At 41.1% G+C, this 12065-nt stretch overlaps 1 protein-coding gene, 1 long non-coding RNA gene and 1 pseudogene across 3 annotated transcripts in view; 1 reads left to right on the top strand and 2 right to left on the bottom strand.

The window, feature by feature from the left end:
* Window positions 1-886: 886 nt before the first annotated feature.
* On the bottom strand, window positions 887-1749 carry LOC105704683 (UDP-glucuronosyltransferase 1A10-like; annotated as a pseudogene).
* Window positions 1750-8500: 6751 nt separating this feature from the next.
* On the bottom strand, window positions 8501-11620 carry LOC110569499 (uncharacterized). Its single transcript, XR_002479591.2, has 2 exons — window positions 11552-11620; window positions 8501-9262 (listed from the first exon to the last, which is right to left on the bottom strand). It is a non-coding gene; the product is annotated as an uncharacterized LOC110569499 (long non-coding RNA).
* A 100-nt stretch (window positions 11621-11720) lies between these two features.
* Window positions 11721-12065, top strand: part of USP40 (ubiquitin specific peptidase 40) — an 88898-nt gene continuing 88553 nt past the window's right edge. For both annotated transcript variants that reach the window (XM_012434143.2, XM_064372871.1), the window contains exon 1: window positions 11721-11801. The gene's annotated coding sequence lies outside the window, so the exon portion shown is untranslated. The remainder of the gene's footprint in view (window positions 11802-12065) is intronic.

Below are 12065 nucleotides of genomic sequence, written 5' to 3' on the forward strand. Positions count from 1 at the left end.
AAGACATTCTGCTTTATACTTTCTGAAGGGTTAAAAAAGATAACATCTGCTTATTATTGTTGCTTTGAAGAACTTAGCCAAATCTTTAGCAGAAAAACACCTGGCAAGGCTTGCAACTATGTTGAATCGAAAGTAAAGACTTTTATGCAATTATTAAAAGAATATGTTGACTCTGTAAAGATGCCTTTGGTTTACTGGCAAGTAAAAATGCATGGTAAAGAACAACATGTCCAGCTTGATAGTAGATTTCATTTTAATAAAATAAGTGTAAATATTTACATATATGCTTATATATAAAGTAATTTCAATAAATGAAAACAGATGCATACAAAACTGCAAAAAGCATTTTACTATAGCAGGATTCACTAAAAATGAAAGTTTCATTTCTTATTGTGTGTTTAAGTATTTTTCCAAAAATACTAAAAGAGGCATAATTGCTTGGAAGGCTTAGGCAGGGGGATCACTTGAGCCCAGGAGTTTGAGTCCAGCCAGGGCACAATAGCAATACCCTGAAGAAGGAAAGAGAGAGAGAGAGAGAAAGAAAGAAAGAGAGAAAGAAAGAGAGAGAGAGAGAAAGAAAAGGGAAGAGAGAGAGAAAGAAAGAGAGGGAGAGAAAAAGAGAGAAAGAGAAAAAGAAAAAAAGAAAGAGAAAGAGAAAGCAAGAAAGCAAGCAAGAAAGAAAGGAAGGAAGAAAGGAAGAAAGGCAGTGGAAATTATGAACAATTAACCAATTGTATAACATACATATTAACGAGGCAATTATATAAAAGTTGCTAACCAACAAGCATGTGGATGGCCCAAAATAATATTTTACACAGAAAAGAAATTTTAGATGCAACAACCACAAATGTCAAATCCTTGTTCAGTAAGGAATCTTTTTAAATATTCAAAGCCAGTATACTTTTAATGTGCTAGAGGAGCAATGACTTATCTTAGGCAATGGCTTTCCTCGACTGCAGTAGATACCACCAACAAAGATCATGTTGGGCATCACAGGTCTGGGATAGTACAAAACAAAGTCGGTTCACAACAACCAAATCAATGTGTGGCTGCAGAGATCATATGCCATGACAAGTGTTTGGAGAATTTCAGAGGCTACTTTTAAGGTACTTTGGGAAAAAAAAAAAAAAAGGCAAAATAAATGCTCCACTAAGTGGAAGATGTGGTTCCATACTCTCTCCTTAAAAGTCATGGCATCTGAAAACCCTGAGACATATCTGGGGACATAGGAAAGAGAAGCAGGGCACTGTGCACCTTCTTCAAGATAGTAACAAAGTATTCCTCTGGTAAAGACCACAGAGGGGAGGCAGAAATATTTGGCAACAATTAAGCCACACATATTTAAAGGATCCAGAAACACTGCATCAAAAGAACTCTCCTTTAAGTATTCTACTAATTTTTGGTCATTAAACAAATTCCTGCAATGTGACAAATGAAGTTCAAAACTTTTGGATGAACTCATTAATAGAGAAAATAAACTTTGTGCTTGTGCTTTCCACTGAGCATTGGCAAAAGCCATGAACTCCCGGTCCTAATCCTCTGAAGTGTATGAAGTTGAATAAGTCTTCACTGTGCCATTCAGTGATCTTCCCAGGTGCCAACTCACCTCTGGCATGACTACGACCACCTCATGCCCCCTGAGGATGAGTTTCTCCACCACAGACCACATGGTGAATCAGGGCACACAACCATGTGCACTACCAGCAGCTTTCCTGCCTGAGCAAAGCCACAGGTCAGCAGTAGACACATATATAGCAGTAGACACACATATAGGTCAGTCCACTCTACAGGAGCCATCAAAGAACTTCAGCCCAGAGCCAGCAGCTAGGATTCTAAGCTCCTGTAATACAATAGGCAGGAGAATTACAGGAACAAAACTTGACCCCAATAGAGGGCATGTGCCTATTCATTCATTTTTTTAAAAAAATCACAATCACTGCCAATGATTTATTCATAATAATATATAAGTAGCATTTGCTGAGATACCTACTTGCATGTTTTCCAGACAAGAGTACCCTATGTTCTTTGCCTTGGGGACAGATTATGCCCTGTGCTGCAGCGTGAGTTTAGAAGTAGAATTATTAAGCAATGCTTTTGGACCTTAACAATTTAGAAAGATAAAAAGGAAAGTAAATTTGAATAAAGACAGTATTTTTGAAATGTATTTCAAAGCAAAATTTGGATGTTATCCTCAAACAACCAAAAGCTCTCTATCCAGAAAGGAATTGGCATCTCATGTGCCAAGGAAACACAGTAAGGCCCTCAGCACTGACTTCCTAACTGGCAGGAAATGGGGGCTCACCTGCATCTCTGCAAAGCAGACACTGTTGCTTCCATTTCCAAACCCTGACAGACCTTTGAAAGGCTGAATAAGATTGACAACCTCCATGGATCCTTCCAGAGATTTGATAGAATGTGGCCGTCACCTACTGTAAATGGCTTTCTTCAGATACGTTGCCTGCAGTAGGGAGTCATGGCCCTATGCCTGCCCAAGTACTCTGCTGAGCTGCCGCTCTCTGCCCACTCTGCTTCTGCATTCTGAACAGAGCTGCAGGCCTCTGCTGTGGGCTCACCCCATCGGCCTGGTGCCTTCTTTCAGAAATATGTATTGGTCACCCCCAGTATCGTGAGCACTCGTTAAAGTCAGAGATTATGTCTTCTTCCTATGTTCATCCTACTTCCACAGTACCCATGCTATACCTCGCACAGAAGAAGTTCATGGAATTCTTATTGCATTGGGCTGAATTACATCATGCAGGTTTCCATGGATTAGCCCAGCAGTGTGTGTCAGGTAACACCCTGAGGAACATTTAGTGAGGGATTCAGCAGCCAACCTCAGGGCATAATCCTTGTAGGAGCACAAGATGGCTCCCTCCAGGGAGCCTAATGGTTACTAGACATTGCTTAGTCACCTTGTCTCTTGGTGACTGGGGCATTAGTAGATGACTGTCCTTGAAAAACAACCATGACAGTGAGTGATCTACCTTCCCTGGAGGCTTACATCAGTATAGAAATCAATGAAATCAAAAATAGAAAAACAATTCAACCAATGAAACCAAAGCTGATGTTTTGGGCAGATCAATTAACTTGGTAAATCTCTAGTCAGACTGATTAGAAAAAAGACAGAAGATATAAATTACCAATATCAGGAATGAGAGAGGTAGTATCACCATAGATTCTACAGGTATTAAAATGATAAGAGAATATAAACAAGTTCATGCCAATAAAATATATGACTTAGATGGAATAAACATTTCTTAAAAGACACAAGCTGTCAGACTTTACACAAGAAGAAATTAATAACCCAAATGACATAATCTGTATCTTTTAAATTTAAATTGAACATTGAATGCAACTGTTCCCACAAACAAAAATGTAAAGTTCAGATGACTTCACTGATAAATTCTACCAAACACCAAAGGAAGAAACAATACCAATTTCTCACAATCTAGTCTGAAAAACAGAAGCATGTGAAATGTCCTAATTCATTTTGTGAGACCAACATTACCACAATACCAAAACCAGATAAAGATGTGACAAGACAGAAAAACTACAGACCCTCAAGACCTTAGATACAAAAATTTAAAACAATATTTTAGCAAATCAAATTCAATAATGATATGGTTTGGCTGTGTCCCCACCCAAATCTTATCTTGAATTATAACTTGCACAATTCCCAGGTTTCGTGGGAGGAACCCAGTAGGAGGTAACTGAATCACGGGCGCAGGTCTTTCCCATGCTCTTCTTATGACAGTAAGTCTCACAAGATCTGGTGGTTTTAAAAATGGAAGTTTTACTGCACAAGCTCTCTTTCTTTGCCTGCCACCATCCACAAAAGATGTGACTTGCTCCTCTTTGCCTTCTGCCATGATTGTGAGGCCTCCCCAGCCACATGGAACTCTAAGACAATTAAACCTCTTTCTTTTATAAATTGCCCAATCTCAGGCATGTCTTTATCAGCAGCATGAAAACTGAGCCAGGCTAATCTGATGGTTTTAAAAACAGGAGTTTCCCTAAATAAGCTCTCTTTCTTTTCCAACCACATAAGATGTAACTTGCTCCTCCTTGCCTTTCGCCATGATTGTGAGGCCTTCCCAGTCATGTGGAACTGTAAGTACATTATTTTTGTGTGTGTAAATTGTCCAATCTTGGGTAGGTCTTCATAAGCAGTATGAAAATGGGACTAATAGAAATAATATTTTAAAATATGTAATACATAAAAAGATCATAAACCATAAGCAAATGGGGTTTATCCCTGGGATGCAAAGCTGGTTTTACCTTTAGAAAATTAATCAAGGTTGTACAGTCTTGTTCACAGCAACTTAACTCACAACAGCCAAAAGGTGAATGCAACCCAAGTGCCCATCTCCAGATGAGTGCATAAGTGAAATCTGGTAACAGTGGAACAAGATTCAGCCTTAAAGAAGGAAATTCTGACACATGCTACAACATAGATAAACCTTGAGAACTTTGTGCTAAGTTAAATAAGCCAGTCACAAAATAACAACTGGTTTAATCATTCTACTTGTATGCGGTACCTAAAAGAGTCAAATTCATAGAAGCAAAGACAAGAATGGTAGTTGGCAAGAGCTGGGAGGAGAGAGAATGAAGAATTATTGTTTAATGGATCCCAAGTTTCAGTCTAGGAAGATGAAAAGAGTTCTAGAGATGAACGGTGCTATTGGCTGCACAGCAATGTGAATGTCCTCAACACTGAACTGTGCACTTAAAATGGTTAACGTAATACATTTTATGTGCATTTCACCACAATTAATCATAAAAATAAATATTGTTTTTAAAAATTGGCCATGTATGTTGGCTCACACCTGTAATCCCAGCACTTTGGGAGGCCAAGGGTGGATAGTTTGTGTCCAGGAGTTCAAGACTAACCTGGGGAACATGATGAAACCCCATCTCTACAAAAACTACAAAAATTAGCCAGGTGTGGTGATGTGTGCCTATAGTCCCAGCCACTAGGGAAGCTGAGGTGGGAGGATTGACTGAGCCTGTAAGGTCGAGGCTGCAGTGAGCCATCATTGCCCTACTGTACTCCAGCCTGGGTGACAGAGCAAGACCCTGTCTCAAAAACAAAAATAAATAAATAAATAAAAATAACCAAAAGAAATTGATCAATGTAATACACTAAATAAATAAACTAAAAAAAGAAAACCATGTAATTATCTCAATAGGCATAGAAAAAGTGTTTGAACAAATTCAACATCCATTCTATATTTCGTTCTTTTCTTTTTCTTTCTTTTTTCTTTTCTTTTTTTTTTTTTTTTGAGACAAAGTCTCACTCTGTCACCCAGGCTAGAGTGCAGTGGCACAATCACAGCTCACTGCAGCCTTGGCTTCTGGACTCAGGCAATCCTCCCACTTCAGCCTCCCAAGTAGCTGGGACTACAGGTATATGACACCATGTACTACTGATTCTTAAAATTTTTTGTAGATGGGGGTCTCACCATCATGCCCATGCTGGTCTGTAATTCCTGGTCTCAGTGATCCTCCTGCCTCAGCCTCTCAAAGTTTTGGGATTACAGGCATGAACCACTGTGCCCAGCCTATTCTTGTTTTGTTTTTAATTCAGAAGTTCAGGACAGGCACTTTTGGAGCTCATAAATGTTGTCACTTGTCTCATGTCACCTCTCTGCTTAATGTCATAGGCACAAAGCAGCAGCTGAACCTATAGCTGCTCCACTTTTTTCACACCCCTCTGTCAGCTTCTCCCATACCTGAGACAGGTATGTGATTAGCTCTGTCAGGAAGGGTCCCAGCTTCTGAAGGTCATTCACATTGTCAAGGTAGGAGGCAGTGAGAACTGTCCGAGTTCCACTCTCTTCAGTGGGTCCTGGCTTCTCCTCGCTGTCCCCACTTCACATCCATCTACCCTGTCTGAAGACCCACCCTGGGGTCCTTAAGCTCCAGCATCAGACACCAAGGCCATTTGCAGGGATCGTCCAGCCAGCTGCCACCTTGCCTCTTGCCGATCCCTCACCATGTATATGCACAGTGGCTCTTCTTCTCTCACTGAACCCTGACTAGTATAGACTGGAAGCAGGGGCTGTGGCAAAGTAACGCTTTGTATGCTTCTTGACTTGAAATACAAGGGGCAGAAGGGAGAGGAGTGAGGATAGAGTCTAGACCACAGCTCTATTGCAGTTTCTGGAGGAAAGACAGGCAGGGCAGGAGAAACAGTTTAGGACTGGCCAGTTTGAATAATTTCAGTGGGCTCTGAGCTATAAGGATGGACCATTTGCTATCTCTAATAATTAACTAGCCCACAGAGGGGCACTGCATCCCCAGCCAGAAAGTGATTTTTAGATGTGGAAACATTATAACATACAAAAAATGTAAAAATACAAATAATATAGCAAATACACTTTCTTTTCTCATGAATAAATACCTAGGAATAGCTGTGTTCTATGGTAGGTGTATGTTTACCTTCTAAAGACTCTGCCAAATAATATTCCAAAGTGGCTGGACCCATGTACCCTCCCACCACCAGGATGTCTTCACACTCACCAGCACCTGGTGTCTTAGACTGTTTGTGTTGCCATAAAGGAAATCTGAGTCTAGGTAATCTACAAAGAAACCATGTTTTTTGGCTCATGGTCCTGCATATTGTATAAGACGCATGGCACTAGCATCTGCATCTGGAGAGAGACTCAGGCTACTTCCACTGATGGCAGAAGGTGAAGGCAGAAGGTGCCCATCACATGGTGAGAGAGCAGAGAAAAAGGAGGGAGGTGCCAGGCTCTTTTAAACAATCAGTTCTTACTGAAAGTAATAGAGGGAGAACTCACTCATTACCGAGAGGAAGGCACCAAGACATTAATAAAGGATTCACCCCCATGACCCAAACACCTCCCACTAAGTCTAACCTCCAATACTGGGGATTAAATTTCATCATGAGATTTGGAAGGGACAAATATCTAAACTATATCATTTGGTATTGTCAGTCTTTTCCCTTTCAGTCATTCTAATGGGTGTGTAAATTAAATTGTGGTTTTAATTTGATTTCTCTAATCACTAATGATGTTGAGTGTCTTTACATATGCCTGCTTGCCATCTGTACATCTTATTTGGTAAATGTCTGTTCAAATCTTTGCACATTTTTTAAAAAATGTGGTTTGTTTTCATTTTCTCCTCATTGAATTTTAAATGTTCTTTATATATTTTGAATATTTCTCCTTTATCACATACACGCTCTGCAAATATTTTCTCCCAGTCTGTGGACTGTCTTTTTTCCCATTAAACTTTTTATTTTGGAATAAATTTAGATTTACAGCAAGTTTGCAACAAATAGCACAGAGAATACCCATACATCCTGTACCTAGTTTCCCCTATTTTTAAATGTTATGTTACTATAGCATATTTATCACCACTCATTAACCAACATTTCATACATCATGATGAACTAAAGTCTATGTTTTCTTCAGATGTCATTAATTTTTACCTAATGCCCTTTTCCATTTCTGGGATCCCATCCAGGATACATACGACTAAATGTCATGGGAGCACATGACATTTAGTCATATGTCTCCTTCACCTCCTCTAGACTGTAACAGTTTCTTAGACTTTCCTTGTTTTTGATGACTTTGCCAGTTTTGAGCAGGTCTGGTCAGTTGTTCTGTAGAACATTCCTCAGTTTGAGTTTGTCTGATGTTTTCATCATAGCTAGACTGGGGTTATAGGTTTTTGGAAAAAAGACCACAGAAGTAATGCCCTTTCCTGCTTTCTTGGGTATGGATATCTAATTGCTGAAAAGACTGTTCTCTCCACTGAATAGCCTTTGTACCTTTGTAAAAACTTGGTTATCCATACAACTGTGTATTTATTTCTGGACTTTCTATTCTGTTCCATTGATATATTTATGAAATATTTTATTACTATCCTTTGTAGGAGGCCTTAAAATGAGTCAGCATTAGCTCTCTATTTTTTCTTGTTTTCCATTGTCGTTTTTGCTTTTGCAGGTCCTTTACATTTCCATATAAATTTTTTAATCCGTTTGCCAATTTGTACAAAAAATGCCTGCTGGGATTTGGGTTGCGATTGTATTGAATTTATAGATGAACTGGGAGAACTGACATCTTAACAATTTCGAGTGTTCCAATTCATGAATACATCTGTTTATTTAGGTCACTCCTTGATGTTTTATAGTTTTTAGTGTACAGTATTTCACATCTTTTGTCAGATTCAGCCCTAAATATTTCATATTTTTATGCTATTAAGTGGTATTTTCATTCCAATTTTCAATTGTTCATTGCTACTACAGTTGGCCCTTGAATAAAGTGAGAATTAGGGGAGCCAACTTTGTGCAGTCAAAAATGAGCATAGAGCTTTTGATGCCCCCAAAACATAACTACTAATAGCCTGCTGTTTGCTGGAAGCCTTGCCAATAACATGAACAGTCAATTAATATTGTGTGTATTTGTGTATGTATTATATACTGTATTTTTCTTACAATAAAGTCAGCTAGAGAAAATGAAAACGTTAAAAGTCATAGGAAGAGAAAAGATCTTTACTATTCATTAAGTGGAAGTGCATCACCATAAAGGTCTCCATGCTCACTGAGTGGACTGTTGAGGAGGAAGAGGAGGGGTTGGTCTTGCTGTTTCCAGAGTGGCAGAGGTGGAATTGGTTGAGGAGGTGGAAGGGGAGGCAGGAGACATTGGCACACTCGATTTAACTTTATATGGAAATATATCATAATTATTGTCTGACAGTTTTGCATTTTCAATTCTTTAAAAATGCTTGCATACAGTACTAATCCATCTTCCACTAATTGCTTTAGTTTCAGTGCCCATATCATAGAAGGGTCCAAGTTGTAAAAGAAGTCCCAAAGCAGTCTTAATCAGAATCCTTCTGCAAGATTGTCTACTGGCAATTTTTCTGACAGTGCTTCTTCTATATCTTCTTCCTCATTGTCTGGTACTGATTCAAAAGCACTAATCTCCATTATCTTCTGTTAATTCCTCAGGTTTGTTGTCTATTAACTCTTGAATTTCTCCAAGATCTATATCTTCAAATACTTTATGACTATCTTATTTATTTATCCATTTTTGGTGCCATATCCACAATCTTTTCCATGACGTTCTTGATTGGCTCTGTTGTAAATCCTGTGAAGTCACACACAACATCTGGACACAGTTTTCTTCAGCACTAATGTGTTGTTTGGGGCTTGATGGCTTTCACAGCTTTTTCCATAACAACATGGGCCTCTTCAATGTTGTAATCCTTCTGGACTTTCATGATATTCTCCCTGTCGAAAGTATCATGAAAGTGATATTCTCTTCCATAGTGTTAACACTCCTTTCCATAGAAAACCATATGTAATAAGCCTTAAAGTTCCTTATGACCCCTTGATCTAAAGGCTGAATTAGAGATGCTGTGTTTGGGGGCAAGGAGGCCACTTTGGTGCTTTCACTGTGGAATTTATGGGGCCCTGGGTGGCCAGGAACGTTGTCTAATATCAAAAGCAATTTAAAAGGAAGTCCCTTACTGGAAAGGTACTTCCTTACTTCAGGGACACAGCACTGGTTTTCATGGAACCAATCCAGAAAAAGTGTTTTTGTTGTACAGGATTTCTTATTGTAAAACAAAAAGAATGGCAGCTGGTGTTTATCTTTTCCCTTAAAGGCTCAGGGATTAGCTGCTTTATAGATGGTACATTTGAAAGCAGTTTGGTGAACAGGTGAGTAGTTAGAAAAATAGTATGAAAAGAATATTGGGACCATCAGTGGACTAAGAACATCAAAATGAAGTTTCCACAGTGTATATTGAGGAATCGTGGAAGCTTCTTTAGCAGAGAGGTTGGAGCTCAAAGTGCACCTTAGATGGATAGTGCATCTTACAGTGATGTGCAGGATGGGTTGTGTAAAATGGGAGTCCACCGAAAAGGCTATTATCCTAATGCAGGTGAGATCTCATGGGGATCTGATAGGAGGAGAGACAGCTATAAAAATGGAAGGATTGTCCAGACAATACTTTGACTTGCCACTAGTTGGATTCATAGACAAAAGGCAAAGTTTCAAATACAGCTCCAAGACTTTGATTCTTCTAGATGAGGAGAAGGATGGTGGTAAGAGGCCATTTGTTCATTCGATAAACATTTCTTAAAATCCTGCAATGAGCCAAGCACTGTTTGGGTTGCTGGGAACACTAGTTAAAGCCCATGTTCTCTTGGAACTAGTTTTCCAGTGGTCATTCTTGGTTAGGGAATGGGAGTTTGAGGAATATCTACCATGAACAAGAGGGGGAATGAAGCACAGCAGGCAAATGTGAGAAAGTCAAAAAAAAAAAAAAAAAAAAGAGAGAGAAAGAGAAGCAGAAGACAGAATGCCATGGAGCCAGGGTGGAGAGTCATGAAGAAGGGGCTGGTAAGGGGTGATGTGGAAGAGTCAAGACTGATGACAGTTGAAAACAGGCTATTCCCACTTTCATTTTCTAGTACAGAGCTTTTTTTTTTTGAGACGGAGTTTTGCTCTTGTTACCCAGGCTGGAGTGCAATGGTGCAATCTCGGCTCACCGCAACCTCCGCCTCCTGGGTTCAGGCAATTCTCCTGCCTCAGCCTCCTGAGTAGCTGGGATTACAGGCACGCGCCACCTTGCTCAGCTAATTTTTTGTATTTTTAAGTAGAGACGGGGTTTCACCATGTTGACCAGGATGGTCTCGATCTCTTGACCTCATGATCCACCCGCCTCGGCCTACCAAAGTGCTGGGTAGTATAGAGCTTTTTTGCCTCCTAGCTGGCCCACTGCCTCGAGTTCTTTCCCTACCAACACTTCCTGAACTTCCAAGGCACACAAATCTCCCTCAAATGTTTCAAATACAAATTCCTTGGTGTGGCATTCTCTTGGATTCCTGCCTTTCCATCTTCATTGGTGGCTATCTCTGTTCTCAATCTCACACGTTTTGGCTGAAGCCAAAATTATTTTCTTCCTGACGCCCTCTTTCATTCTTGCATGGAGACTGGAAAGGGATGATACCAGAAAAAAAGCCTAGCCAGGCTACTGAAATAGCCTGCCAAAAGGGCTCAAGTGGGAAAAGGAGTAAGTTTGAGATATTTGTAGTGTATTTGCATGCTACTTATGGTTAGTGGAGACCAAATAAACATTGAGGTGGTTATAAAAGTTCAGGGAATGTGGAACATTTTTCACAAGGTTTGTACTGAAGATACTCTTGGAAACTGTCTTTAAGGTACTTGGCAAACTTGAAGCCCTACACAACTGTTTCCCATGTTTAGGTAACTTTTACTCTAAAAGACAAGTGAGCTGCGGCCGAGGCTGGGGCTCTCCAAGCCGCCACAAGCCCAGGGGCGCGAAAAGGCAGCGATCCCCGTGGCCCGAGACCACTGCCCCGACACGAGTGGAGCGCCGCGTCCTCAGGCAGGCCTGGGCCGCCTCTCCCCTCGCCCTCCTCAGGCTGTGCCACCAACACTGACTTTGTACACCCTGCTGCGGGTAGTATGGATTGTGGAAAGCAATAAATATAATATTAAAAATGTGAATGAATGAGTGCTCCGCTGACCAAGCGGACCTGCGAACTCACCAGGCAGCTTGTAAGCCAGCTCACCTTTCCCGCTCCCGCTACAGATCCCAAACTCTTCAAGCGGAGGAGTTACGTTTCCCATAAGGCCCCGCGCGAGAGGCCGGCGCTCCCGCGGGGCATCCTGGGAAACATAGTCCAAGGTTTATAAATCACTTTCTGGAGCCCCGCGCTCGCCAAAATGGCGGCGCCTCGTAAGGTTGGGTTCGTTCGCTTCGCTTTTTGGCCAAGGCGGGGGTCTGGGCTTCAGGCAGTAAGTGGGGCAGGCGGCCGGGAATCCTGGGAGGGACGTGGGAAGCGTAGGGACAGTGTTGGTGGCACAGCTTGAGGACGGCGAGGCGAGAGGCGGCCCAGGCCTGCCTGAGGACGCGGCGCTCTGCTGGTGTCGGAGCGGTGGTGTCGGGCCACGGGTATCTCCGCCTTTTCTCGCCTCTGGGCCTGTGGCGGCTTGGAGAGCTCCGGCCTCCGCCGTAGGAGTTGGAAATTTAGAAATGCAGACAACGAGCTCAGGGCCAGA

Source organism: Aotus nancymaae, unplaced genomic scaffold, assembly GCF_030222135.1.
Source record: "Aotus nancymaae isolate 86718 unplaced genomic scaffold, 86718_ANA_hifiasm-v0.15.2.pri h1tg000008l, whole genome shotgun sequence".
In the NCBI taxonomy this organism is placed as follows: Eukaryota; Metazoa; Chordata; class Mammalia; order Primates; family Aotidae; genus Aotus; species Aotus nancymaae.